Source organism: Panthera leo, chromosome B2, assembly GCF_018350215.1.
Source record: "Panthera leo isolate Ple1 chromosome B2, P.leo_Ple1_pat1.1, whole genome shotgun sequence".
In the NCBI taxonomy this organism is placed as follows: Eukaryota; Metazoa; Chordata; class Mammalia; order Carnivora; family Felidae; genus Panthera; species Panthera leo.
In genome coordinates this window covers 91,278,387-91,302,282 of record NC_056683.1, presented here as the reverse complement: position 1 = coordinate 91,302,282, position 23,896 = coordinate 91,278,387, and the positions used below count along the sequence as shown (strand labels likewise).

General features: G+C 33.2%; 1 protein-coding gene and 1 long non-coding RNA gene across 3 annotated transcripts in view; one reads left to right on the top strand and one right to left on the bottom strand.

Moving 5' to 3' along the window:
• The window catches only part of LOC122220220, a 12,888-nt gene extending 7,815 nt beyond the window's left edge, over window positions 1-5,073 (top strand). The window contains exons 2-3 of the long non-coding RNA XR_006202738.1: window positions 2,052-2,144; window positions 4,979-5,073. This is a non-coding gene — a long non-coding RNA (uncharacterized LOC122220220). The remainder of the gene's footprint in view (window positions 1-2,051; window positions 2,145-4,978) is intronic.
• The window catches only part of GRIK2 (glutamate ionotropic receptor kainate type subunit 2), a 651,919-nt gene that overhangs the window by 131,893 nt on the left and 496,130 nt on the right, over window positions 1-23,896 (bottom strand). The gene's annotated exons all lie outside the window — the stretch shown is intronic.

Below are 23,896 nucleotides of genomic sequence, written 5' to 3'. Positions count from 1 at the left end.
TAAACTGACACACTGAACAGAAAGGTTGATTGGATAGTAATTAAATGTTCTGATCTGATTTGTTGTTTCTGACTGAAGTAGAGCTAGCTCTGGTTGTAAACATTTTATTTTTATTTAAATTCCCTTATTACTTTTACTCTAGTGAAAATAATTATATGCATCTTTAAAAGTATTCTCAAGTATCAGGATTTTGACCATCAGTCTTTACACAAGAATGTCTTCTTTAACAATATTACCAATTTTAATTAACCATCGAATGAATGCATTGCTCATCGGAAGAAATGTGATCTAGCCACATCGCACAGTTCCATGCCCTTGACAGATTGCATAACCTCCCTGTGCTGTTCTTTTATCTGAACAAGAAGGATGGTAGTAAGAGCTCGTTTATATAGGTGTTGTGAGGACTGCATGATGTCATAGTCCTAGTAACAGCAATTACTCCACAGTTTGACACAGTGGAGTATTACTAAATACTGTTATTAAATACTGTTAAATGTTGTGACTTTGCCTGTTGTTATATACTCTTACTGCTGTCTTTACTTCTTCATAATTTAACTATTCTTTCCCCACTCCTGAAAGTGTATTACCTATAAACACAAAGCTAGCCTGTAAAAACTGGATTTAGTTTACACACGTGGCAAATCATAGAAACATAGCTAGTGAGACACATAATTTGGCTGATTAAGATCACTAGTTTTTACATAGATTCCACGAGCCGCTGAGTTTTATACAGGTGCTTCAATGGATTCCATGAAAGGACAGAAGAAAGATGTGGTGATAAAGATTGGAGAAGTAAAAGTATAAATATGCAATTCTTTCCCTCCCATTCCAAATTTATATATACATTTTTTTAACTCTGAGAAGGAAATAAAGAAGAAAAATAAGAAAAGGGAGGAAGGAAGGAAGGAAGGAAGGAAGGAAGAAAGGAGGGAAGGAAGGAAGGAAGGAAGGGAAGAGGAAAAGAAGAAAGGAGAAAATGAAAGGTATAGAAAGAATCTAGAATCTCTGGCACTGATTTCAAATGACTAATATCTACTTCAGTGAGGGAGTCTCACATAATTTATCTGAAAGAGGGGAAAAATGTATGGTAAACTGATACTTAAATTTGAATGATGTACACTTTTCACATCCTCCACGTCCTCTGCTTTTCCCCTTAGGATGGACAAAGTCTCCAAAATGCAAATCTAGCCAAGTAAAATGCTAACTTGAATTCACAATTTGCTCCTCATAGTGGCATTCAGGAGGCTTTTCCTCCATCTCCAATTGATTCATTAGCATATCCTAATGGTGGATCCTAATGTAAATTACTCCTTTCCTCCTTAAATTCCTACTTCCAAACAACATACTCACTCCCAAACACACATACACACTCACTCACTCACTCACTCACTCACTTACAGGCCTTGCACTGTTTAATCTCTCTCTCCCTCTGTCTCTGCTCCTCCCCCACCCATGCTGTCACTGTCTCTCTCAAAACAAGTAAACTTCATAAAAGTTGAAAAAAAAAAAAAAAAAACAACCCTTCAATCATGTCCACAGTCTATATATAAAATATCCAGACTTTTAAGCATGGAATTCAAGATCCTCTGCATCACAATCCAAATACTATTTCATGATTATGTTCCATTACTTTTTCTCTTACCACCTAGGCTATGGGTCACTTTACATAAAAAATTCAATATTGCTTTTTAATTACTTATTTCTTCATATTGTCCTTCAGCCTATAATTCTCTATCCTCCAGTCCATAGATATTTAAATCCTACACCCAACCCTTCAATTCCAACACAATACCATCATCTAGTTATAGTCTTAATTGGTTGTTTCATGGAGGATATCTAAGGTAGTGACTGGTGACTACCCCTCAGTATTTACTGTCCTGAATTTTACCAGGAACATTGCTGTTCAGCTAATAAAACTATACCTCTCATCTTCCCTTGAATGCAACTAAATTTGAGCCACTGGGATCTGAGCAGAAATGATGTGTACAACTTCTCAGAATCCTCCATAAGGATGTTTGCTCTGAACTTTCTTTTCCCTCTCCAAATTTTAGGAGATGGTGATGACTAGAGATGAATTAGAAGCCCTATGTTGAGAATGACAGGGCTGTGCCACCAGACTTGAATGTACTCCTCTGCACTGTGAAGTAAGAGTTATAAAATGCTTTCTGACTCAAAGCACTGTGTTTTGGTTATCTTTGTAAAAGAAGCTTAACCTGTATTTGAATGACTCAGGTTACTCTCTCTTTTCTTCATGTCTAAAACACTAAGAGCTTCAAGTTATACCTACATAGCCTGACTTCACTACAAATTAATGCATGCATATCTCCCTTCTTCTATTAGATTGTAAATGCATACATTCAAATACAGTTTCTGATTTATCCTGTGTCTCCTACAATATCTAGCACATGATTTCAAACCTGGTTAGCATTTAAAGCATTTTAAATTGTTCTGATGCTCTTTCTATTTCTCCTCCCTTTCCCACTGTCTTTTCCCCTTAGGATGGACCCACTGTCTTTTTTTTTTAAGATCTTTTAACTATTTTGCAGGTTCGAATAAAACTATTATTGAATACCAACTTTATGATACCTTCCTTTTAACTTCTGTGACATGCATTTCTCTTCTCTACCCTATGTGCCACTAATGGGAGAGCCCCTTTGGCTAAGTCTTGGCTCTCAGATTCTTCCTACCTTTTTGATGACCTAACACACTTATGGCTTTAGCTTTAGCCGATCATTTCAAAACACTCTCAACTTATAGCCATCAATAGTTACTCGAAGTCTTTCCATCCATCTTTGTATATTCCTACTTGGGCAGCTCACTATTACCTCATACTTCAAAGGCTTTAACACTGAACCTGACAACTTCTCTCATACTAGCTCTCCTTCCCATAGTCTCTGTTTCTGAAATATTATGGTGCTTCTTTGAGTTCTTAAGTCTTAAGGTTGGTTTCCACCTTCTTTTAATCTCTTTCCTTAAATACAAACAAATATGCTTAAGTCATATCAACTTTTGTGTTATATGCTTCTTTGCTTTATCCTGTCAAATTCAAGTGCGCTTTCATTTCAGTTCTGAATCATGGATTTTCAAAATCAATTCCTACTCAGTTCCCCTTTCTCCATTTTGTCTTGCAAATCATCTTCATAGTTAGTTTTGCACTATGTAACTTCACTTCTCTAGAATCAGTCAATTTCTATTAGCTATTGAATGCTTTTAACATTCTAAGTTTCTGAATTTCCAAATTCTACATAATATGATTCAGTATTTTTAACCTTATTCAGACTCTTATGTAGACTGGCCAATTGTTTCATTATGTCTTTGTTTATGCTGTTCCTCAGTGGAAAGTCATCTCTTCAGCTATTTCACCCAGCTAGCTACTATCCTATGCCTTTCTGAAATTCCATAGTATTTACTTTTTCTGCAAAGGTTGCTTGTTTCAAATCCCTATATATTATCTACTCCCTTATGCTCGAAAGGAATATTTATTGATATTTTATGTGCCAATTTTGTATTCCCAAAGTTTTATGAGGTCATTGAGAGATGGAATTTTTATTAACTTTATTATCATTATTAATATATTTGTATTACCTCCATGCCTATAAATGGCATAATAAAATGACTACAGGTTTGGGGACTAGAAGACTTGAGTTCCAGCTACAAGTATGTTTTGTACTTGGTGACAAATTGCTGATCTAATTCTGGATTTTTTTGAGAAACAGAACATAGAAGTGGCTACTATCAACAACTTCAGCATGAAAGCAGATAGCTTGAAATGGGAGAGTATTTCTATAAATTGGATCTAAAGAGTCACAAGGGTTACTCTAATTCCAGAAGTAAAGTTACTATGAGTTTAATTCAGGAATATCCTGAACAGAACTAGCTATAAGAACTATCATACTTAGATAGAAAAATAGATTAAAATTCAGAAGGAGAAAGGATAAAGTGTGCGTGTTCTGCTAAAATGATGCCATATTGATGACATCCCTGGTGGGAGCAGACATAAAGTGGGAACTTCTCAGGCCTTTAAAAAAGCAGGGTTGCCTTCTACTAAAGGAAGAGTTAAAACAAGGCATGAAAAGACCAGTTGAGGTATTTTAGATAAGACCAGCTTAAATAATAGCCTATTGAAAATGAGGCATACAATGAATAATTACAATATTTCCTTATGTTTGCGTCATACCTGACGATTATATAAACAAACCCAGTTGTAAGATCTCATTTTGAACTGCAACAAATAACCCAAGAAAAGATCAAAATTGTTATTATTAAAAATAACAATAGGGATCTGCCCAAGAGTGCACGGAAGGCTGGGGCCCCCTGTGCAATGAAGGTGTCCTACAAGCAAATCCCTGCCCTCTTATTGCTGCTGCCTATTTCAGTCAGTGCTCAGTCTTCATCATTTCCCATAAAAAAAGAAAAGGGAATTCCTAGGATCTAATTCAGTTCCCAATGATAGAAGAATACTATTTCTAGTTTGCCTGCTCTCTGGTCAATGAGAAACTGCTTGATTCTCATGCAGAATAAAAAAATACTCTTTTTTTTCATCACTTTTGTTTTTAGCACATTTATACCCTGTGCTCTGTAGAGTTAAGTTTTGCACACTGAAAGCATTGAAAAATTAATATTTGGTCGTAATGACTTGATGTCATTGGAGCACAAAAATAATATTTACAAATGTTCAACAAAAGATGTTTTAGTTAACGAATGCATTAACTGCCATATGATTTCTCTATTCAGAAATATTGCAAAATTAATGTTGTTTTTCTATGTACCACAATACCAAGGCTAGTAATATAAATATTTAAATGTCAAAATTAAATAATAAATATATGTGTAGATATAAAATCCTAAAAGGATGTTCAAATTTATCTGAAGTCTGAACAGTTTTTTACACTATTATCTTTGCTCTATATTTTGCTATTGCCACTTTAATTTTAACTTTTGCACATGGAATATAATACTGCTTCTCTTACACTGTCAGGAAAAGTTATCTCTTTGAATCCATGAAGAAAGGCTAAAAAGCAAGAGCCTCAGCATTTTTTTGTGAACCATCACAGTATCTTTGAGACAGAATAAATCAAGGTAAAGGAATTTAACTCAATGTATTAGAAAAAGGAAAAAAAAAAACCTTTCTAAGGTACACTGCTTATTTTTCAAAACTGTTTGTTTTTAATTATCTTTGATTTCAGAAAAGGAAATATCAAGAAGTAACATTAAAATTTTTGGGGAGGCCTATTAAAAACAATGATCAAAGATAATGCCATATGACTTTGGGAAATGCACAATGTCAAACACAGTGCTGTTCAGTTATCTTCCTAACACCCGTATAAGACACAGGGGTTCATGACGAGAAATTTCTGTAAAATGCCCTTGCCATTCCAAAGTTGGGTCTGTCCAATTATCTTTTATGATATTACTAAAAGTCCAAGAAATGGAGACAATTCCTCCAATACTTTTACTCTATAGCAAATAAAACAGTGCTGTCTTCAGCAGCAGACTCCACCAACATACAAAACCTGATTCTCAGCAATTGCTTTATGGGATTTGACCTATTTATATTTAACAAGTATCATTTAACTTTTAGTTTTTCTTTATTTGTTTTTGTTTTTTTTTTCTTTTTGTTTTTTTCTTGTTTTTTTTTTTTTTTTCCTTTCTGAATCCATACTACCAAACAGAACACTTATGGTGCATAATTAATGCTAACAATGATCCTTAGCCAGAAAATTAGTATTGTGATCATTTCAAATAAACAGCTTCTATAATTTAAGTAACATTTTTTTTCAGATAAAGATAATTGATATTCTGTAGCAGTTATTATATGTTGCTAGTTATCAATAAAAAACTTATACCCCCAAAATAATTTTAATTATTCAGTAAGTTAAATTTGCTATACTTAAAAAGTAATTGTGTGTGTATGAGAATATGATTCACACCAGCCCACACTGGAATTCTTTGAATTGAGCATATATTAAGTACGTTAAGAATTGGTTTCTAAGAAAAAGACTTCCTTAGCTATAGTCAATTTTATTACCTTCCAAAAAATTAATGAGCAGGATATTAGTTAAGGCTGTATTGTGCTTTCTATGCTCAGATGTAAAAGGCTTCATAATGTAAAAATAATGGGTGAGGTTTTGAAGGTGGATGAAGTTAAACTGTGGTTAAGAAAGAAATGAAAGGAATAAAACACTTGGAAAAATTATTATATAAACTCGGAAATAATATATGAGTTTGCAATTTAGAAAGATAATTAAAAAAAACAAACATAATTAAACATAAATATACTTAATTCAATTAAATATAGGTCAAGGCTTAAGAATAATCTATCTTTCATACACTTATTACCCCAATCAATGAGTACAGAAACTCTAATGCAACATATTAGCTAGTTACCACTATGTCAAAAGATGTCCAAATAGAGTAACAATTGAAAAAAAATCATTGAAATAACATGACTTCACACTCCAAATCAAAGTAATGCCCATACTGCAAGAACTATAGTATCAATAGACTCTTCATGCAGTTATCATTACTCTTACCACTGTAAAACTAGTTCTGTGCTCTTTTTTTAGTGTACTCTCTTGCTGACACTTAATTAACTTGAATATTTATTTATTTAAATCTCATCTGACTCTCACCAGTGCCCCCATCTTGAATTTCTAGTTGCCTACAAGAGATTTCCACTTGGATGTACAGCTGGTCAAACTCAGCATGACCAAAGCCAAACTGGTTATCCACCCCATACCAAATTGACCCTGTGTCTACAAATGATCAATTTTCCAGATAATCTAGGCATTTTCCAATGACTGAGATACAAATTCTTGAAGTCACCTGTGTTCGCCTCTCTTTCAATGTCTGTATCCAATATATTACCAAGATTTACTGGATTTTTTTCTTCAAAATAATTATTGGATTTGCCTCTTCGTTCCCATTTCACAATCCCTTATTATAATTTTAGCTTAGGTTTTCCTTATCTCTAACCCAATAGGTCTGTTTGTTTTTAGTTCTCTGAACCCTATCTCTTTTGTCCCTCCTACATATAATTATTAGGCAAGTCTTCCCATAACTGTAATGTTGTTCCTTCATCAACTACCTGCAAGAAAACAGCATTTCTTTCCAAATAAACTACTCTCTCCTCTATCTCATTTTCAAAGCTTTAGAAAAGTGAGTCATGTCACCATGTTTCCTACAGTGCCCCCCAAAATCTTATAATCTATGCAAATAGACCAATAAATACCTCATACATGGCATTCATATTAACATTTCCACACTTTTTTTAATACTGTTCTTTACAGTTGCAATATTCCCCCCATTACAGTCCATTAATTAATATAATATTTATATTTTAAAGCATAATTTACTTCTTGGATGATAAGTCCTTTGATAGGAAGCAATATACCATATTTATTTTAACCTCCTCCATTCAAAATGCTCTTTCCATTTTCCTCTATTTAATATAATTTCTGTCATCTTTCAAAGCCAAATTCACTTATTGAGATAAGAGACTCCTTAAAGGATGCAAGTATGTCATTTTAATTGTCTATCCCCTATAGCATTAAAACAATACTGGAAATGAAATAAATGTTCAGTAAATATTATCATTTTATTGTCTGCATATAGAGAGAAATAAGATCCTTTAGCACTTTGTTCAATGTTATTAGAATGTGTGATATAACTGGATGTAGAAGATACAGTACAGGGTTGCTTTCTTAGTGAATAAATTATCATAACAATGTTTCTCAGTTGATAGCACAAAGAAATTTCTTAGTTGTAGTATAAAGGTATTCTGGAGTTTACAAAACAATTGCTAAGATTTATCTGGTCTTCAATCTCCATTTTATCAAGCAAGGTGCAATGCAGTAATAGTAACAGTTAGTAGCAACTTTGGAAAAACAGTATTTGTCTTAATTCCCTGTTTACTCTCCCTACCTGTCTCTTTTGTGATAAACTTCCTGAACCAGATTGCATCACATTTAAACTACTTGATGGAATTACTCCTACTGCCTTAAATCCAGAGATAATAATATGTGTTTAAAATCATATCACTTCTCTATTTTATTCAGTTAACTTTCTCTGAACAATGAGCAAAACACTAGAATGACTCTAAGCTCATGCATAGAAAAAAATGAGTAGACATTTTAATCTTGAGTTTCCTCAAATGAATGATTGGTAGGACTTAAGATATGACGTGTTTTGAAACACTACCTCATAAAATTCATTACCTTTAAAGGTAAAGAATCATAAGACCTTCAGGCAGCTGCTAGATAGCCAACTCAGTAGAAACAGCACACAAAAAAAGTGGGCACGAGATACTTTTTGATGACACAAGAGAAAACAACATGAAACTAGATGAGGTAGCTCATCTAGTTAGCTACCCACCCCCCCCCCCCCCATTAGCAGGGTTTTGGCTATGTATGAAAGCACTGCTTTAATGTGTACAGAAAGAAGTCTTAGCCATTATTCAGCCCTTTCAGGCACAGCTTCCCACCACTGGTGATCATTGTTGATAACATAATCCTTGAGCATTATTTAAGAGAGGTGCATGTAAATAGTGAGTGCTGACAGAGACACAGGATTGAAACTGGGAATCCCTTCTGCACTTAGTAATTCTAAGCACTGGGAGCTGAAACATGTGTTTAGGGGGCCTACTGTTTTTCCTGCCCTGAAAATGATTAAAAAAAGATTCCAATCTTTCTCTGATTACCCTAACATAAGATTACCTTTTTGTTATATTTGCTTGACACTTACTGAAATAATGCTTTAGGATATCTGTACAAGCTAGATGGATGCCCAATGGAGAATGTGATTGATTATTATCTTGGTTAAGCAGATTATGTAGTTTTGTGTATAGTGCACTCTGTTTTGTTTTGGGTTTTTTTCCCCCTCTTTTTTATTCTCTGATTGTGTAATAAGACAAGTCACTTTGCCTCATTTCTCTTGTACTCAATTAAATGTTCCCAAGTTCTACTTCCTGAATGTCATGATTTCTACATATGGAACAAAGAATGCTTTGTGAGAAACTTGGATGGGAACATTGTTTGAACTGCTTTTAATGTCAGATTCTGAAGAATAAGGACTTCCATTGGGTTAGATTCAAGATAAGGAAGAGGAAGGTCAATGTTGAAATATGTAATTGCCTAATATTTAAACATTAAAATGTTTGAAAAAATAAATGTAAGAGTTATAAATAATGATTACCTATAAGTTAAGGAATGTCTAGATTAATCTTCAATTCAATATCTCCTAAAGTAAAACATTCTAAACCAGCAGCAGATGCCCCAAAGCTACCCAGATAATTTTTATTACATTTATAGAAATAGATACATTTTTTTCCTCAACTCTTTAAGCCTTTAAGGAAAATTTTATTTATATTTAGGTCTTTCCTTCATTCAATACAACTAGTATTTTTCTACTTTATACTACATTAAAATATTCAATGAAATATTTATGTATTTATTTATTTATTTATTTTATTAATATTTATTTAGTTTTGGAGAGACAGAGAGAGACAGAACATGAGCAGGGGAGGGGCAGAGAGGGAGAGGGAATCATAGAATCTGAAGCAGACTCCAGGCTCTGAGTTGTCAGCACAGACCCCGACACAGGGCTTTAACTCACGAACCATGAGGTCATGAACTGAACCGAAGTCAGTCACTCAACCAAAGGAGCTACTCAGGCGCCCCTTCACTGAAATATTTTTAAGACACCACAACAAGAGTACAAATCTTTATGTATATTAACAACTCAAAGAATCAAGTTATTATTCAACATCATCTTCTGCAACTTTATAAGTATGCTATTGATTTCCTATAGCAAACTGTAAGAAAAACCTAAAAATTAATTTGTGAATTTGCATGCAGTTTTATCATCCTCAAATATTTTGTCCATCAAATATGGACAAGTCCAAAAAGACTCTAAATTAAAAAAATATTTCAGGGGCGCCTTGGTGGCTCAGTCAGTTGAGTGTCCGACTTCGGCTCAGGTCATGAACTCACAGCTCGTGGGTTCAAGCCCTGCATTGGGCTCTGTGCTGACAACTCAGAGCTTGCAGCCTGCTTCAGATTCTGTGTCTCCCTCTCTCTCTGCCCCTAACCCCCTCGCATTCTGTCTCTGTCTCTCTCAAAAATAAATAAACATAAAAATAAACATAAAAATAAAATTTAAAAAAAATTAAAAATAAATAAAAAATGCTTCATAAGCATAAAATGTGGGTGTAGACACTGTGACACAAAAATTTAAGAAAACGTTTAAGCAACATTTAAGAAAAAACTAAAAATTAATTTGTCATTTTGCATTCAATTTTATCATCCTCAAATACTTTGTCTCTCAAATATGGACAAATCCATGAAGGCTCTAAATTTAAAATATATTTAATCCACATAGAATATTTATGTGTGTACACTGTTGAACAAATAGAGAGCTAAAGAAATAATTCTCAAGAGGTGTTTCCATTAGTATTAATTAGTATTCTCATCTGTCACCATCTGTCTCTTCTCTCATCCTCAGTTTCTTAATCTGTAGAATGGGGAGGCTGCGTGGGTTATCACTAAAGCTTCCTTCTAACACTAATAATCCAAGATTTCATTTATATGGGTAGTTATTTAAACAGCATACACAGGACAAAACTTACATTTATAAGTAAATCCTTGTAAAAGCCTTAACAAAGTACTGCAATTAAAGCTCATCTCTTTCAATATATATAATATTCAAGTTTATGATTGAAAAAGAAGATAGTTTTATAAATGCCCCTAGTAAGATCTTAGGAAACTTTATCACTCTGAGAGCATAATTTAGTGAACTCTTGTCATTTATGCCTAACTACTATATTTTAGAGAATTGGAAAACTGGCTTAGCTTGAACCATTTTTACTGGTACCACAGTGTGTTGATTTTCTTTTGTTTGCTTCATGGATATATAGATAGATGGCTACAGAGACACAGACATAGATACAGACATAAATATAGAAAAATATGAAGATAATCACTAAATTCTACTCCTGAAACCAAAAAGTAAAATAAAATAAAATATTGAGAAAAAGGAGAAAGATACAGAGATACATAAAAGAGATAGAACACTTATCACTACAATAATTAAACATGTTTTTTTAACCAAATAAATACAAATCAAGAAACTGTGGATGAAATATATCAATTAGGTTGAGCATTTGACCCATACTTGAAGAGCCTAATGGTTCTGGGTTGTGGCAAGCACCCCATGGTGCAGAGTGGGGAATCTGTAGTTAAAGCACTTTCCTACTGCTCCAACTTGCTGCTAGCCATTAATTATTCTATCTTCCTATCTTCCTTTATGTTCGACCACCCCAAAATGGTTGTGATTTTTCCAGTTGTAGTTTATCTTCTCCTTTCTAGCTCATTTCTTCTTTATTTACTATATCCCTGTCAGAAGATAAAACAATGCTTATATTTAAATTACAGTGACAAGAAGACAATAACACAAATACAGTGATTAGTGGCCTCTAAGGGACCCTACACATTTAGGTGAAGTAAATTCCTTGAAGGGCAAGACAAAAACTATATCTGACAATGCATAAAGTTACTTGAAGAATTATTAGCCATAGTGTGTGTGTGTGTGTGTGTGTGTGTGTGTGTGTGCAGTATTTTACTATGAAGCCTTTTAGTTACGATCATCTGATTATTTTGTTAGCATGTCTACAGTATTCGTTAACCCTCTAAGTTGTTTCAATTTCAAGATAAATGGTAAAATCTAACATTGAAAAAACATAGTATGCTTTACTAGCTAGTCACTGTAATTTTTACAAAATAAAAAAAAAAGAAATACATCTGAAAGCCATATGATTTAAATATACCACATGCTCCAATACATAATATGATTGGAACTCTGTGTCTTATTTATAAATATGTGCTACGTATTTATCATGAAAAATATCACAAAATTACAAACTGTTAAAACTTGATTTGAATTGATGATATTCTGTCATTTACTACTTAGTTTATCAAGTTAAGGTTGGAGGAATAAATTTTGTTTGTTATGTTTTCACCTAAGGCCAAAACGAAGTAAACATTAGATTAGCTTGGATTTTACATCTAGTTAAATTATTTCAGTGCTCTAATGCATGAATCACTAATATGTTTAGAGCTTTTACTTTCACTGTAAAACAGATTGGTTTTGATTCAATTAAAATTTCTTTTCACAAATATGAATCAAAAGTTTCTTATATTAGAACAAAGATGGTTAAGAACTTAGTACCAGGAGTACATAACAACTTTGATTCATAGCCACTGTGATGATTATCTGAATAGTATAAAAAATGGGGATAAAAGTAATAATGGATTTGTATGCAAGTGTTAGTTTAGGAAACCTAAAACATTACTGATTTGATTTGCTTTGTGGTTTGATTACCAGAAAGTAATATAGCATTTGGCATATTTCCTTAACACCAGAAAAAGAAGTTTTGTCTTAGATTATTTTATTAACATTGGAACAGGCTCTAAAATATAATAATATTCTTTGGATACAGGTATTTTATAATTTTGACACATATTTGGAAAGAAGATCACCTTTCTAATTAGTTTTACACATATAACATCATGTGATCCTCATTAATAAACAGCTTTGTAACAGCATTTAAAAATTTACCCTGCAGCATTCCACATCACCCAACCTACCTATTCCCCAAAACTTGCTTCCCATTTTGGAAATTACAGTAAGCTAAACTGATTTGGAAGATTGTATGTGGGTATCTACTATTTTAAATCTATGCAAAGTATGACCATGTGATTATTTTAATGATTTCTTATGATTCGCCATGGGCAGTAAACAAGAGGGACAATTTCAGGTTGTAGATATATTTTGTTTGGTCAAAACCACACTTTAATCATTTTCTTAAATTTGAAATCAAGATTGTCCAGTTGTGCCCTAGAATCTTTTTCTTTCAACCATAATATCAGAATATAACTATGAATGCTTAATTTTATACTTGAATGTTTATTTTAGTTGTGCTACATTTTTCTTATTTCTGCATCTTTTGCAACACAATGTTTGTTGTTAGAAATAAGTTACAGAAAATACAACCATACATAGTCAGATGCATCTTGTATAAAGTCCACATAGACTCTGTGATTATCTACACTGTATGTGATATTTGATTTATTGTATGGGCCAAGAAAGCAGCTCTAATTTCTCAAACTGTAAACTCGGGGTGAGGAAGGCAAAATGGAATATGAGTTAGTTATCTTTAACCAAGAAAGCAAGTAATATGAAGGACATTTTCTATTTTAAATGTAAGTAAATGATCCCAGTATTTTTATTTTAGTCAATCAACCAAATAAACTGAAAATTATGACAGATAAATTTATAGAGAAATTGTAAAGTAGCTTAAAAGAGTTATCTAACAGGGGTGCCTCAATAGCTCAGCCACTTAAGCTGTTGACTCTTGATTTTGGCTCAGGTCATGAGCTCATCGGTATGTGAGTTCAGGCCCTGCATTAGGCTCTGCACTGGCAGTTTGGAGCCTGCTTGGGATTCTCTCTCTCTGTGCCTCCCAACTCGTGTACACAATCTCTCTCTCAGAATAAATGAGTAAACTTAAGTTATCTAACATTGTTTCAGATTATAAAATATAGAAAAATAGATCATTCAACAAGCTGCAGTTTTATGACTCAAAAATAAATTAGTAGATAGGTGTAGTAAACAGTAATCCTAGATTAGAAACCATTCTCTACAAGTTAAGTCAAGGGGTGGCTGGGTGGCTCATTCTGTTAAGCATCTGACTTCAGCTCAGGTCATGATATTGCAGCTCGTGAGTTCAAGCTCATGTCAGGCTGCATGCTGACAGCTCAGAGCCTGGAGCCTGCTTCAGATTCTGTGTCTCCCTCTCTCAGTCCCTCCCCTGCTTGTGCTCCCTCTGTTTCTCTCAAAAATAAATAACATTTAAAATAAAAATTTAAATTAAAAAATAAAATAAAAATTTAAGTCAAGACCTGAATTCTCTGTCACTTTAACCTATGAAATTATTTCTTTCTACATCAGATGCAAAATTTTAGAATACAGTTAATTTTAAGGGAAAATTATCATTTTCTAAATTATACTATCTCTTTTATCAAAAAGTCCCTAATTATGTGGACTTTGAAAATGGCATAAAATTATATCAGTCAATAGTCATGAAACTATCATTTACTTACAATATTTTAACTTCCAAATACTAGTTTTGAGTGGAAATAATGACGTTTAACTATTTAGCATATGCCACATATTTATGCATTAGATTATAATCACATCTTTCTTTTTATTCTTTTTTTACTTCTTAGATTCTTGTTTTCCCAGTTTTATTGAGAAATAATTGACCTACACTGTATATGTTTAAGGCGTACAGCATGATGGTTTGATTTACATATATTGTGAAATGATTACCACAATTGGTTCAGCTAACATCTATCTTTTCGTATAGATTCAATAAAAAGAAGAAAAGAAAAGAACTAAAGAAAAAAGGAAAGAAAAATTCTCCTGTGATGAGAACTCATTTTTTTATTATTTTTTTAAGGTTTATTTATTATTGAGAGAGAGAGAGACAGAGCATGAGCAGGGGAGGGACAGAGAGAGGGAGAGACACAGAATCCCAAGCAGGCTCCAGGCTCCTAGCTGGCAGCACAGAGCCTGATGCGGGGCTGAAACTCACAAATCTCAAGATCATGACCTGAGCCAAAGTCGGATGCTTAACCTACTGAGTACCCAGGCGCCCCCTGTGATGAGAACTCTTAGGATTTACTCTCTTAACCACTTCCCTGTATTTCATTCAGCACTGTCAGCTATAGTCAACATGTTGATTTACATCCCTAGTACTTATTCATCTTATAACTGGAAATTTATGCCTTTTCATCACTGTTCTCTAATTCTCTTTCCCACCACCCTCTGCCTCTGGTAGCCTCACACCTCATCTCTTTTTCTATGAGTTTGTTGGTTTTTTCAGATTGCACATATACCACTGATAAATATACCACTGATAAATGTTTCTCTTATTCTTTACAAAACATTAAAGATAACTTTAAGTGATTTTGTTTAATGCTCAAGTTTTATAACAGCATAATATAATACAAGAGTTTTTTGAGTATATGCATTTTTAGAATAATTATTAAATAAGAACTTAGATGCATTATAATATTTATATTAGTTTGTATTCTCAAAACTCTAAGCATTTCCAATTTCATCATACTCTTTCCCACCATTGCTCTTTATATTACATTTATATAATTGAGTTGTTTTTTATTGTTTTATATATGTGTGAATATATATATGTTTTATATATGTGTATATGTGTTTATATATGTGTTATTGTTTTATATATGGGTATATACATACATATACACACACGTATATATTTACTTTTTCAAAGAGGCAAAGAACATATTTTATGCACTTCTAAAAGATGCATTTTTTTCTTCTGCATTTTGATGCTTTAAATAGATTTACTTGTCCCAAGCCAATAAAATAGGAAATGTGCTCATGAAACAAGGCCAAGAAGTCCATCTGTGTCTGTTCATTTCTCTGAGCTATCAGTTCCTTAATTTCTCAAAATATTTTTTCATCTCAAGCATGACTATCTGCTTCACTAAACAAAGAGACTGTTCCAACTTTTTCTAGCAGTGGGAACCTTTTTTCTAAATCCCAAATGAACTTATTTATAAAGAAATTATCTTCTTCCTTCAACATCCAAAAATTCTCCATTCATTCTGAAACTATCTTAGTATGTATTGAAAATATTTAAATTACTATTTCCTGTCTCTCTTTACAGGGATTTCCAGGACGTTATCTCAATAATCACGTTCATAAAAAGTTGTTTTATCATTTGGAGTACTTCAGTAGAATTTCTCATGATTTTAATATCAAAATACCTTCTGCATTTATAACAGAGCCAGTGATTCAATAAGATTCTTGTTAATTATGCTTTATCCCCTGTATAACACCTCACAGCTATTTAACAAACTTTCAAACTTTGAATTTCGTCTTACTAATAATTTAAAACATACTTCATAATTTCTTTTTTGAAGAGACTGCTTTAATTTCTAAACCATATTCTATTTGCACCTGGCTGACTCAGTTAAGCTTCTGATTCTTGGCTTCTGCTCAGGTCATGATCTCACAGTTTGTGGGTTAGAGCCCCACATTGGGCTCTGTGCTGACCTTGTGAAACCTGCTTGGGATTTTCTTCCTCCCTCTCTTTCTGCCTCTCACCTACTTGTGTGCACATGAATTCATGCTCTCTCTCTCTCTCTTTCAAAATAAATAAAACTTGAAAAAAATGAAAAAAAAATAAACTATTCCAAGACATTCAAGACACTAATACTGGTCCTGTCATGTTTTTCTCTATGTGACTTCTAGTAAATTTTTTAACCATCCAGTGCCCCAATTTTCTTATGTATAAAATAAGGAGATCATGCATATTTGTCTTATCATTTCAAAAGAATTTTTTACTGCTCTTAGCACAGTTTATTTTATTTACCTTCATTGTCTGTATCTGCTATGTTTGGGGGACATTAGGTCTCCATTTCTATTCTTTCTCTCTTAGCTCTCTGCCTTTTCATAGGAATGCTTCTTCTGGAATGAATGTACTTCTTTGTTACATATAGTATATTCTGAAAATTCATTGACTGAATAATAGTGAATTTAATAAATATTCTACATTATTTTATATAATTATTTACTCTTTCTGCTAAGTCTTATTATTTCTCTTGTGCTCCTCCCCTGACCTCTCCTGAGGTAACACTGACTTCTAGTTCCTGAAATCTTTACATAAATGTCATATTATAACTAAGCAATATTTACTTTAACTCATCCTCAAACATGTTGAAAAGAGATTAGGATCAAGGAATAAGTAAACTGACTGAAACAAAATCTTACCCCATTTCAATCAGCTTAGATGCGGGCATTCACACATCCTCAAAACCACATGAAAGATAATAGAGAGCAAATTTAATAAATATTGGCATGTACAGAAGCTGCAGATAATAAGGTGACACAAAGCTTTCCTGATGAACCTAGTCTAGCCTCATATCTATCTATCTATCTATCTATCTATCTATCTATCTATCTATTTTTTTAATGTTTTTAATTTTGAAGGAGAGAGAGAGACAGAACATGAGCGGGGGAGGAGCCGAGAGAGAGGGAGACACAGAATTCGAAGCAGGCTCCAGGCTCTGAGCTGTCAGTATAGAGCCCATTGTGGGGCTCGAACCCACAAACTGTGGGGCTCGAACCCACAAACCTGAGCCGAAGCCGGACGCTCAACGGACCAAGCCACCCAGGCGCCCCTAGATTCATATATTTTACTGATATTTTAAAATAACCAAAGAGTATAATAAATTAAATTGTTAGAGGATTTTAAATTATTAGATCTGTACCAAGTAACACTTCGGACAAAACAATAAAAGACGGAGAAAAAGTGGTCACATGGTGCTGGAAAGCTCTGACTAATCAATGATTGAGAGTCAGGAAAGAAAGAAAGAAAGAAAGAAAGAAAGAAAGAAAGAAAGAAAGAAAGAAAGAAAGAAAGAAGGAAGGAAGAAAGAAAGAAAGGAGGAATTCAGAAATATGCACTCAATGTGAAACAGAAGACAAAGAAGGCAGCAGAAGGAAGGGGGAATAGAAAAGAATTCCAATGGCCCTGAGCACAATTAAAGATACACATTTGATTAGGATGTATTCATGGCCTGAAAAGTAGATGAAGTACTAAGTAACAAACTAATGTGTAAAATGTTGCCTCATGCTATGACAGAACTCTGAATTTATGTCATGTGTTATAGTCATGTGTTAAAGATTAGAAACTTGAACTTCTAGGGAGAGAAAAAAGGTGATCAAAATGTTAGAACCCAACACCTAAAATATTAATTTTCAGGAAACAGATTTTTATTAAAAATTGCAAAACAAATCGGTAGCTATACATTTCTTAAAGTCTTGCAGGCTCGAGACTTTAAACTTTGAACTTTATAATTGTTAAAGTGGAGTTCTGTTTACAGGTGACTCAGTTTTGTCTTAATGCTATGGTGCCATGCATGCTGTTATCACTCCATTCAGCTCCAGTTCTATGATTAACTACTGGACCTATGTCAGGTTACTTTACTTCTTCAGACTTTAGTGTCTTCATTTATTTCATGGAGTTCTATTGATTATATGTTAAAATTTTGTTCACCAGTCACAGGCCTAGAACTTTATAGAAGGTGATTTTATTTAAAATGGTGTTTGTACTTTTGTTACTAAACATATAATTCAGTTTTCCTAAATGTCATAATATATTTAAATGATACGGACAATTCCTGTCACTCCACTAATTTAACTTGTTCTATTTAAAAGTGTTTCAAGAATTTGTGACTTTGTACTGTAAAATAACATATGTGTGTCTGAATGTTGTATTTACTAATATATCTGAATTAAATCCCTTAATATTTTTATATTGTTGCTATATTTAATTTATACTGCAAATCTCTGGCAATCTTCTAGCAAGCTTTTTAAGATAGTCATTTTATTGCTTTGCTCATGATGATTCCTGCCATTGTTAATAACCTGTTAAGTATACAAGCGCTTGATTTTTAAAACGGTAAATGAGGAAAAAACAATCAAAAGCAATGTGTCGTTGTTTAGTATGATACCATTTCCTAGTGAGGATGAATGTTCACTAATATTTATTAGGTCAGTCAATCCAATCTCAGGTAGGTAACAGGTGGTACATAGATCCAGAGACTGCAAATAATGTCTCTGTCTGTTGTAGTCTGGCATATGGTCTTTGGATACATTATAGACAATCATATGAATTGGACAACATCTTCTATAGACAATGCTTAACACTGAAACACCAGTTATTCTTTTCTAACTTCCTGAGCCTGCTGTGCAGATTTTGTGCCTTTTTGTAATGCCTCCTCACCTTTCATGCCTTTTAGAGTACTGTCTCTGGGTGGATTAGTTTCTTATTATCTCATACTTTGTCATGTACGTTTGTCGTTTTGCGATGTTAAATTTTAAATCCTTCCATTTAGACTGAACACACAATAAGTTTGCATTTCTCCACATTGCTTAGTCTATATTCTAGAAATAGTGGGTCCTCAAGAATTTGGAGATGGATTTAAGTCTCTGGAGTTTATGGTCTTTATCCTAAGGTTTAAAAAAGACACACAAATACACACAGAATCTTACTTTATATGTAAAATTTAAAAGCTAAAGCATTTGTAGGAAATCCAGGTTAAAAAGAAAAGGAAAAAAATGTAGCTTCTCTCAATAAATTGGATTTTTGAAATAATATTTTGCATATGTTTTAGTGTATAATGTAATCTCTGAATGGGCTTTCATATTTGAATCAAGGAGATCCGATTATTATCTCCAGTTGCTGTTTGTTGTAGTAAAAATCATCTTTATCATCCAGAACTTTTATCCATATAATGTAACTGTCTTATATAATACTTTCTCATTTACTCAAACAAAAAATACAAAATCTGCCTTTGTATTTCTGACATAATTTAACTATAGTCCTTAGCAGGTTATCTCAAGTATATATTAAGTTTTATGAATGGGAAATAGATAAGGAAATATATTTATCATATTGTGATTTATATAGCTAATACTTAGTGAAATGTTAATGGGTGGATGGGGAGAGGAAGAGAAAGAGAGAGAGAATTGATAGATCTAGCTGGAATAAGTTTCAAACAATGGACAACAACAACAAAAATCATGGAGTATTATCATTTAGGACCCAAGTGAAATTTATATAATCTCAGTCTTGTTATAAGCTATGATCATTGACAATATTCTGGGTGCACATTATCTTATGATCACAAACCAAATAAATAGTACACCTTAGCTTATTCTAAGAAAGAAATAAGCAACACTTGGTCTAAATTTTAAAAAGAGTGGCTACCATTTATGAAGCTTTTATCTAACAGCATTTTTTTATTTGCAATAGGCTAAGACCTAAGCTATGATACTTTCCATTAACTACCAATGAGAATATATAAGAGGAACTGGAAAGCTGCAAACTAAAGATTAAAATGAATGAATGCCTTACAGGATGGATCATATAATCCTTTGATAATCTGCATTCATTTCAAGAGGAGCTATCCAAAATTGCTACCTGTCCAATCTGCGTAAGATGAGCAAACTAGAAGCATGTAGATAAAAATGCTGGTTGTCCCTAAATGGGTCATTTAATATCACTATAGTTGACTTTTAGACACTCAAGGCTTACATGTGTGTTGAATATGCTTATTTTCTGGCTTTTTTTTTTTTGCAATTATGCTATTTATATTCCATATGGAATAAGAACACTAATAATTATCATTTGATGTTGTCCCATATGTAAATGAGATTTAACATACAGTGACCTCCTTCAGCCCTGCTTCCAGAGTATGGGTCATAAGGTAGACAAATATGAGTCTAACAGAAAAATTACAACCTCATATAAATATGTAGCTTCAAAATATGTCCAAAATTAAAATCTACATAATTCATCTACCTAAAGTGCTGATCATTTATAGAATAGACAACTCATTTCACCCTTACAATAAATACAAAATAAAGTATCAACTATTTTTAATACTTCCTCCTTTAGCAAATAAGGTAAGATTACTAATAAAACTGGAATTTATTTAAGCCATGTGCTTGTTCTCAATCATAATTTGTCAGTATGGAAATTTTTTTTGCTAGGTTTATCATTATTCCAAAATAAAGCCTTTTTCTTTTTCCAGTTATCTATTTTATAACTATCAATAAATGTAAGGAAATTTCTAAATATTCAGTGATTGTCTTTCTGAAAATTTAAGAGCCACCTGGGTAGTTCAGTTGGTTAAGTGTCCAACTCTTGATTTCCACTCTGATCATGATCTCACAGTTTGTGAGTTCAAGTCCCACATTGGGCTCCGTGCTGTTAGCTCCTGCTTGGGACTCTCTCTCTTCCTCTCTCTGCTCCTCCCTCACTCATGTGATTTCTTTCTCTCTCTCTCAATATAAATAAATAAACTTAAAAAAATAGAAAATCTTGATTTTACGACCAAATGCACAAATAAGTAATAATGAGTTATCTTGAGACCAGACATTTTTAAAATGAAAGTTAACTTGTTAAATTCCATAATTGAATTAAAATTTTTCACACTCATTTTATTTTATTTTGTTATTATTTTTTAGAGTGGGAGGAGAGAATGTGAGTAGAGGAGGGGCAAAGAGAAAGGAAGAGAAAGAATCTTAAGCAGGCTCCATGCACAGCAAGAAGCCCCATGCAGGGCTTGATATCATGACCATGGAGATGATGACCTGAGCCAAAATCAAGAGTCGATGCTTAACCAGGTACCCCTCATTATTTTATTTCTAACTAAAGAGGAAAAATGTCCCATGGCCCAAAATGTTTAGAAAATGCTGAGTTAAACAAACATACCCAAACTTCTTTACTGCATGGTTTTTCAGAGACTTTAATCTGCTAATAGTGAATCTTCAAGAGGATCGGGTATATAGTTCCCCTGACTTTATTTGATCATATGACTCTCTTGGGTTCATTTTCCCCCCTTAGAAACAGCTTAGCATCTGATGGTTTATAAATCCTGCTGTATGATATGCATAAGTATTATGGAGCCTATCACATGTAACAATTTTTTGCACCAACTTATTCATTGCTTTACAAAAGTAAGGGAAAATATTGATGTATTAGGATATTACATAACAAAAATAAATCAGATTTTTTCTATGGGATTGAAATTTTATATTTCGGAGGCCCTGGGTGGCTCAATTGGGTAAGTGTCCAACTCTTGATTTTGGTTCAGATCATGATCTCACTGTTAGTGAGGCGGAGCCCTGCTTAGGGCTCTGTGCTGACAGAGTGGATGGAGGCTGCTTGGAATTCTCTCTCTCTTCTCTCTTTGTCCCTCCCCCCCCACTCATGCTAGCTCTCTCTTTTTCTGTCTCAAAATAAGTAAATAAACCAAAAAAAAGAAAATTTATATTTTGATAGCATCATTTAAGATAATATTAGAATAACAATTCATGCTTCCTAAACAAAACTAATTTGATAAATTCATGTCTCAAGAATATAGGCTAGCACCAGAAAGAAACTACCAAAGCCCTCTTAAAATATAAACATTTACACTTAACTTTTCATACATTTTTAAACAAGCATGATTAACTTGTTTTAAAGAGAATACCAGTTGAAAACATTAACAGGAAGGGAATAGTTGGGCTATTCAAAAATAGGCACCCTGATAACAGACAAGAAAAAAAGAGAAAACTTCAGAAATGGACATTTCAAATAAGGAATTTGGGAGAATTTCATGTGTGGCTGAACATTACTTCACACTTTAAGAAGTCTTGTTGATAGGCACAGCCAATTACATACCTGATAACATCTTACTGACAAAAGAACTGAGGTGACAGTATATTCAGATAAAAGAAACAAATCTGTACCCTTTTTTGCAGCTAGGAAATAAAACTCTAGCTGAGAACATATAGAGAAGAGGGAGACTTTCCTTTCTGAGGTAAAGACACTCTCTTTTGTCTTTTGCTTTTCCTTTTTACCTTCTTCCTGCCTAAGACACAGAAAGGATGGCTGGAGTTTTCGTGACCATCTCACAGTCCTGAGGATAAAAGCCTCATTCTAAGAACAGTGTAGTAAGCAGATAGAAGGTGCCAAGTTTCTTGATATCACCTTTCAGCATTGGTTTCAGCCTTGCCCTGCCTAAGTTTAGGTTCCATGAGAATAGTAAACCTCCTATTTTTAGTCAGGTTTCCTACTACCTACATGTGAACCTATTCCTACTAACAAGCTCTGAACCTATTACTGAACTTTCAGAGGATGTTAATTTGTGTATATATTATTACCGAATGATCTTAGACCATTTTATTCCTTTTAATGCTTTTTATTAACAACTATAAGCAAGGAAAACCATCTCGTAGTTTAAAAGTTTCCATGTAAAGAGTTGAAATTTTCTAATTTAATGATAACATCTCAATCATTCAGAAAATACCAGAATCTACAAGGACTCATTCCATGAGACTGTCACCTTGCTGAAGTTTTCCTTAGTGTATTTTCTTTTTTCCATAGATATTTTAATGTGTGGTTAACTGCAAAAAATAATGCTAATTGTTTCCATGAGAGAAAGGATTGATTAATACTTAAGTTTGGAATTACTTCAAAGATTCTAATTGCATTAATAAAAACCCAGCTCTTCACTTTTGCTTTTGAGGCTCCATAACCTTGCCATTATCTTCCACATATTTTTCCGGTACATCCTACATATCTGTACAAGCACATCCACCTATGCTACCTGCTATTCACTTTTATGATCTATGCTTATCCCTTCATTTGAACATGTTATATATTAGCAGTATTGTGGAGCCGGCTTATATGGCTAGAAGAGCCAATTTTGTACCTATCTTTCCAAATCTGAATTCAGTAAGGCATCACTGGTAGCTTGGTATTAATCATATCAGCAATCTTTACACCACTAAAATTGTCAATTGCTACAAATCAAAGATTCTCTCCTTGCCATAGCCAGTTATTAAGCAAGTACCATCACATCGCTGAACAATATACACCATTTATGTTATATTTGTATGCCATGTGTTGTTCATTAATTAACGCTGGCATTGTTTAGTTGGTAGCTTTAGTACCAGAAAGTCACCAAAGTTACACAGAATGAAGAACAAGGATTATCTGTATATGAATGCCACAATAATATGCTACTGAACATATTATTTAGTAGATCTAAATGGATTGGAAGGGCTTAATGAGATGGTAACAATGATCAGTTCCACTGATTTGTAATTTATCAACAGCAAATTTAAATTATGATCAATTTTCATTAAAATATAACCTTGAGGAGAAATAAACATTACTATCAGCTATAAATATATAACAAGAAACAATAAATAACAAGGGTTTTCAAATTGTAAGGCTTCC